The sequence below is a fragment of the Camelus bactrianus genome, chromosome 16 (assembly GCF_048773025.1).
Source record: "Camelus bactrianus isolate YW-2024 breed Bactrian camel chromosome 16, ASM4877302v1, whole genome shotgun sequence".
NCBI lineage: Eukaryota > Metazoa > Chordata > Mammalia > Artiodactyla > Camelidae > Camelus > Camelus bactrianus.
In genome coordinates this window covers 32,613,193-32,619,819 of record NC_133554.1, presented here as the reverse complement: position 1 = coordinate 32,619,819, position 6,627 = coordinate 32,613,193, and positions in this window count along the sequence as shown.

The window sequence follows — 6,627 nt, the reverse complement described above, 5'->3', positions numbered from 1 at the left end:
ACAGAACAGGTGTGGTCTCGTGCACCAGGAACCAGAGGTAAGCTGAGGCTGGGGTGTTGCTACCCAAGGCCACATCCTACACTCAAGAACAGTTGTTTCCAAATACCAGGCCTCAGCAGATATTGGAGACGGCCCTGATTCTTGCATTCAAGAGAGAAGGGAGATGAGGCCACGGCTCCCTGTTTGAGCCGCACCAAAGCCTCGGCTGTCAAGAAAGGCAGGCATACCCACTGTTGTCTCTTCCCATTCAGCACTGGGGCTCCTGCCCAAATGCTCGTGTCCAGATTGTATTTATGACTGTTTTAAGAAGGAGTGACAGAGCCTTTTAATATCCCTGACAGCCCAGAATGTTTTAATAGATGGTGGAGCTGGGCTGCGGGAGTTAAGAGAAGAGAGCTGGTCGCCGAGCGAGCTGTCAGACCTGGTTTCTATGACAGACCTACTGATCCACTCAACGACAAAATAAAATACGAGGCCGTGTCTCTCCTCGGCCCCGTCAGGTTGACGGACAGCCTGTCACCATTGTATGACATCTTTTACCTCCTAATCACTCAGGCTTGGGGGACCTGTGTTTAACGGGGAGTCCCTACAGGATTTCCACCCAACCCTCCTCCATTTCAACAGCCTGGCACTCCGGCTGGTGTTCTCCGATTTTCTTGATTTCAAACAGAACTCTTCTACCTACTGAGTTCTGCGTCAGTAGACTTGTTGCTGTTCGTTAGAGGTGATTATAGGTCTGGAAGGATGGCTGGATAATCTGCAAAGTCAGATGGGATGAGTGGTGGGGACGGTGGCACTACGACATGAAGGCACTTAATGCCACTGAATTGTACCCACAAAAAGTGTTAAAGTGGTAAACTTTAAGTTATGAGCTGGGTCAGATGTCTTAACACACACACACACACACACACACACACACACACACACATACACACACACAGGTGCAAACACATGGATTGAGTAAGAAACAGAGAGCAATTCCTTGGATCTTTGATCCCTTCTAACCTGGGTATTCGACCGTGTAGACCTATAACCTGTATAACCTGTAGCAAGACTCTTCCCAGGGTCTCTGCTCCCATAAAAACAGTCCACTGCCCACCTCCTGCTTCTTTGCCTCTTCCTGCCTCCCAGGGCCCACTGTCAGTTTTGGAGTTGAACACCTGGAGTTTCCTTAGACACACATTTCCAGCCCCAGAATTGCGGCTAAAGCCACTTTGGCCAAACCATCAGTAAGTCTTGGGGTTCTCATCAGTAGGTGAGGTCTAGGGGTTCTCTCACTTTTTTTTTCGATTGGGCAAAGAAGGGAAGCAAATCCAGGGCCATGACCTTGCTCTTTCTCGAGTGGCTGAAAGAAAAGCAAAAGGGCACAGAGTTCTCCCATCCTTACGTGTTAAGTTGTGCTGGATCTGCTTCCACTCATTTGGGGCTCCCCTCCCTCCTGCCCCACTGATGATGACGAGGACCATGGATAAGGAACAGACAGGACTTATGCTTCTGGATCCCAGTCCCCGGGGCTGCAGCTACAGACAAGAGCCTCCCTCCACCAGCTCCGGCCCAGGGCTCTGCGTTCGAGTCCTCTGCCAGGAGAGAGTTAAGGGCTTGAGTTTAATTTGCCCGTTAATCACAGTTAAAAGAAGTAATGAGCGTCTCCCCAAAGCCTGGGTGTTTCTCTGCAGATTAAGCAGCAATTTGCATAGCCCCTTTATTCATCCCCGCCTCCCCCTGTGGGGCGCTTGTCCTTTCAGACACAGCCAAGCGCAGCCTGCGGCGAGCGCTTTGACAAATGGCTTTGCTGTGCACGGTTTGGGCGAGAGGAAGGGAGGGGAAGGCTGGGAGGGAGAGGGCAGCTCCCGACAGTAATGGATAGCTGGGGCGTTAAATAGTGCAGAACTTTTTATTAGACACACAGGAGAAGTTTAAATATTCAAACTGGTTTTCTTTGGAGCCTGGGGAATGAGAGGAGGGTGGCAGGCAGGGTAGGTAAGAGTTTACTCAGGGCCGATGTACCCAGAGGGGCCCTGCCCACTGATGAGAAGAAGGGCATCTGGAGGACACGGAGATCTATCTGCCTGCGGTCAGCTGGCACCCCGGGCTCCACAGCCCTGGGGCAGGCTCGACACCCTCCTGCGGGGCCCCGGGATCTGCCAGGCAGCATGGCAGCTCCAGGGCCTGATTACTCCTCCTGGTGCAGAACAAGCTTGTTCACAGAGCCTGGCATGTGGGTGCCCGTCAGTAAGCGGGGATGACCCCAGTTTCGGCAACAGACCTGGGTCTATGTAGCAATGAAATCTGCAAGAGGAGGGGGTGGCAGTCCTCTCCCCCCTGGAAGAGCCCTCACCCAAACAGGCAGAGAGGACAGACAGGCCCAGAAGGTCCTCAGAGCAGGCGCTCTCGCTGAACAGCTGTGGATCGGATTTTAGTCTGACTACGGGTTCACTTAAAAAGCCTATTTAAACCCCATTTTCTGATAAACAACAGGTTCCTACTGTATAGCACAGGGAACTATATTCAATACCTTGTAATGGCCTATAATGAAAAAAATACGAAAAGGAGTGTGTATATATATATATATATACATATATATGTATATATATATATATAAAACTGAATCTCTATGCTGTACACCAGAAACTAACACAATGTTGTAAGCTGACTATACTTCAATTAAAATAAAAAAGAAAAAGAAACCCAGTTTTCTTCCAAAAGTTTTAGTGCTTTATGGGACTCTTCCCTTTTTTGCTAAGTTGTAAGCCATGTGATCATAATGTTTTAGGGGTCAAAAGCAACTGAGAGATCATTTAGACAACTCAAGTTCAGAAGAGTTAAGTCTGAGATTTTCCAAAGGGGACACAAAAATGAGTAAGACCCATTCCCTGCCCTTAAGCAGCTCAGTTTGGGGGCAGAGACAGGAGGTATCGGAGAGGTATGCAGTGTGGGATGTGGATGACAATGGAGTTGGTTTGGGACATGTTGGGATGTCTAGGACATACAGAACCAGGACCCGAACACAAGGTTCTAACCTCAGGATATTTCCAGTCCTCCACCCTCTCACTAACTGACAGCTGAGTCTTCCTGTGCCAGGCATCACCTAGGGGCTATACATGCTCACCACAGCTACCTCCCCTGAGGTCGGCAGCATTTTGGGCCCCATTTCAAGGTGAAGGAAATGAGGTGCAGAGAGTTCCAGGGACTCACCCAAGATCACAAAGGCACAAGAGTGGAGCCTGGATTTGACCCAGGCAGTCCAGACCTAGAGAACATGCTAATCACAACCACATTGCTTTGCCTGTGGTCTTCTGGTTATTGTGATTAAATTGGGCAGGGGCGGGGTGGGGGTGGGGGTGGGAGGAGGGGATGGGAATGGGGAGGAGAGCAGAATAAACAAGTGAACATGTGGCAATTAAAAGATGAAACAGGAATTAGTAACAGGACAGGCAGGTGTGGATAAAAAGGCAGAGAAAGGCAGGAGAGGGTATGTAGCTCAGTGGTAGAGTGTGTGCTTAGCATGCACAAGGTCCTGGGTTCAATCCCCAGTACCTCCATTAAAACTAAGTAAACAAACCTAATAACCTCCCCTGCCACGCAAAGAAAAAAAGGCAGGGAAGAACCACAGGATCCGTGTTTCTAGAGAAACTGAGCAGGACCTGGGGAATTAATGAGGAGACAGAGAGACACGAACCAGCAGGATTAGCTCCTGTTCCTGAAGGCCTGGGATTCAGTGTTTTCTTTTGGTCTTAGCTTCAAGCCAGTTCTCTGGAGCAGATAATTCCTTTTAACTTCTTTTTGTTTCTTTCCTTTTTAAGTTTAGTTGATTTACAATGTTGTGTTAGTTTCAGGTGTACAGCAAAGTGATTCAGATACATATATGTATTCTTTTTCAGATTCTTTTCCAATATAGGTTATTACAAGATATTGAATATAGTTCCCTGTGCTATCTAGTAGGTCCTTGTTTATCTATTTTATGTATAGTAGTGTGTATCTGTTAATGGCAAGCTCCTAATTTATCTCTCCCCCACCCTTTCCCCTTTAGTAACCATAAGTTTGTTTTCTATGTCTGAGTTTTTTTTGTTTTGTAAATAAGTTCACTTGTATCATTTTTTAAGATTCCACATATAACTGATGTCATATATTTGTCTGATTTACTTCACTTAGTATGATTGCAGCAGATAATTCTTTGGATGAGTGAGATTTTCAGTCTGAATGATGTGGATAATTCCCTGCCCTGCACTGGCATTGGGAGACTAGTCCTAGATGTCCAGGACCCCACATTCCCAGGCAAACCCTTAGTGGGTGGCCAGAACCCAGAAGAGCAATCATTAGCACTCCGAGCCCACATTCATGGTCAGCTGTTGCAGGCTGCAGCGCAAAGGAATCCTACACTTTGAGAAGCACACTTCGGAAGGACAGGGTAGAGTCTACGCAGGAAGGCTTCATTTGAGCAGAGACGTGGAGAGGGGGCGTGGCCAGCAGCTGGATTTAGCTGGGTGAGAGGATTTTGGAAAGGTGACTCTTTGCTTACCTGAAGCAGGTAATGACTCAGTTAAGTAGTGAGAGCCTTAAATCTTCTTTGGAAAGAGGTGAAATAGAAGTTAACATAAAAGTAGAGTGTGCTCTTGGCAGTACAGCTTGCATCAAGCTACAGCTTCTGAGGGTATAATCTGGGCCCATCTTCTCTCTCTCTCTCTCTCTCCCTGAATTATTTTTTTCCATTCCAGAAACATGACTGCTCATAATTTGGTCTTCAAGCTCCACAAGGAGCCTCTCGCCTCCCTCTTCCAAGAAGGGAAGTTAGACCAGGATGGAGAGTCCTTATCGCTGTTTCACAAACCAAAAATAATGGCTCACATTTGTCCAGTGAGCGCTTACTCTGTGCCAGGTGCTGAGAGCTCTGTGTCTATTAACTCATTTAATTCTCACAACGACCTCTGAGGCAATTCTGAGAAAAGCAAGCAGGAACCTACCTAATCAGAGTGACATTCGTGGAAATCCAGGAGCAAACGGGAAATAGACAGCTGCCCTCCTTTGGGGTCAAACAGCCAGTCGGGATCTTCAGTGTGTTAGGGTGGTCAGGAGAGGGGGACCCAGGAAGCGAAGCACGGGGTCAAAGGCAAATGGGACTAAAGTTTCTGGAGAACAAACCCAATGTTATATAGAGTCAAAAAGACTGAAACTAGTTATGTGAACCTAGGGGCCGGGTGGGCCTTCATCGCACCAAATAAGCAGTGAAATGGGCCTAATCCCTCTGAAGAATAGCCCTCTAGCCACATCCTTCCCAAGGTGGCCAAAATCTGCTGAGAAAACCTGCTATATAAACCACTCCTCATCCTATGAAGATGGCCAAACTTCAGCGCACCTGACGTCACCCGTCGGCCCCAGGAAGGGCAGAGAAGGCAGGGAAGGTGCTCCTCTGAAATGGCAGGAGCAAGAGCTTTGGAGGCCCGAACCCAGCCTGCCATGGTCACATGACCACGGGGCTTCTCCCCAAAGCCTGAGCCAGTGAGCAAAGAGCCTGTGTAACAGCTGGTGATTGGATGAGGGACCTTCGAGCGGGCAAGGGCAGCATGCCTCGGTGAGCGGATGGTGGCTCCAAGAGGCAGGCCAGAAGGCCAGTGGAGTCAGCAGCCGAACAGGTGGGGCAGGAGGTAGCAGACATTCTCTCAGAGACGGGAACAGCTCCCCTGGCCAGGAGCCTTCACGGCGGCTGAGGGCCGGATGCGACCCACTCAGGCCCCTTTATGCCCTTCTATTCCAAGGACACTTTTACCTCGACATTCCACACCAATATTTTTCCTCTTTCAATTCCTAGACTTCCAATGCCCCCAAAAGGAGGTGAACGGGCAGAGATTGGGGGGAAGCGATGGGCTGACATTAATTGATAGGAGCAGCTCCGAGCAGTTCATGCTGCCTTATCTCTCTCTCCTCTGGATAGCGTGTGTCCGCCAGAGTCCGCGGGGTCGGTGATTAATAGGGGCCATCACTCACTGTCCGGGACGGCTGAAAGGCAGCAGGGAGGGGGCAGCCCTCCCCAGAACTGAGATAACAAGCAGCAGGAATAATGAGTGGTGTCACTCCACTTTTCATTTTGATGGAAAGTCATTACGGGAGTCAACGCCAGCGACAAAGAGCCATGAATCAACTGCTCTGCTATGAAATTAAAATCGAATTGCCGGCCACCCCCAACCCCTACCCTTCCTGGGAAATGGGGATGGGTAGGTGGCCGGAGAGAGGGGTGCTAGCTTGGGGTGGGCTCGACCCAATCACAGAGCAGGCAGTTACGGGGAGGAAGTGGACAGGCAGCTAGCGAAGGTGACAACCCGTGTCTCCACCTTGTTTATCAGACCCTTCCTCCCCAAACCGCATTTTCCCTCTGCCTGGAGGTAAGCTGTGATTAAAAGGAAAATACAGCTTTGCTGGCTCCAACGAGGCTGCCACTTGACTGCTCCCCTTGGGTTTCCGGCCTGAGTGGGGCAGTCTGGGCCTGGCTATGGAAAGAATGAGGCCCAGCTGACTCAGCTACCCCAGAGTCCCTCGCTGAGCCATTTGTAGATTCTAATCTGGGGTCCTCCCTGTCACCAGGAGCAGAGAGGAAAAGTCTCCAACCTGAGACTCCACAGGATCAAGAACCCC